This window comes from Vipera berus (genome assembly GCF_964194415.1).
Source record: "Vipera berus genome assembly, chromosome: 1".
Classification (NCBI taxonomy): Eukaryota; Metazoa; Chordata; class Lepidosauria; order Squamata; family Viperidae; genus Vipera; species Vipera berus.
In genome coordinates this window covers 174,045,345-174,045,872 of record NC_138202.1, presented here as the reverse complement: position 1 = coordinate 174,045,872, position 528 = coordinate 174,045,345, and positions in this window count along the sequence as shown.

Sequence of the window (528 nt, the reverse complement as noted above, 5' to 3'; positions counted from 1 at the left end):
GACGCGCTGATCTCAACTACGCGCCAAGGAAGACGCTCTGAGCAGTGCGAAGCCCGCCAACCAGCAGGAAGTGCAGCCGTTCTTACTCTTCTCGCCTGTGACCAGAGCCTGGCTGGTTTTGACAGACGAGACTGATAGACGTCAGCCAGGGCCAGTAATCGCAGGAGAAGCGTTTTTTTGACCGGAGCCAGCGCAGCCTATCGTTGTCTCGTGGGGCGTGGCCAAGGAATATCGGGCGCGCCTTTCTGCGCGCGCGCGCACGGGCGCTGGTGTACATTGAAAGAGAAAGAGGAATGTGTTCTTCGTTGAGTGCCGGTAGTTGAGCCTGCGTTTGCAATGGCTTTGTTTATCGTTTATTTATATTCCTTGCGAGCTCCTTTGGCAGCTGTTATACTGAAAACCACTACAGAATAATAGCAATAACTAATGTGACATGCAGTGAAAAGTCTTAGACAGGTAGCCAACTCTGAACCTAGTAGATGGCAGATAATCCTCTTTGGTCCTACACATAGAGTAACCTCGTGGAAA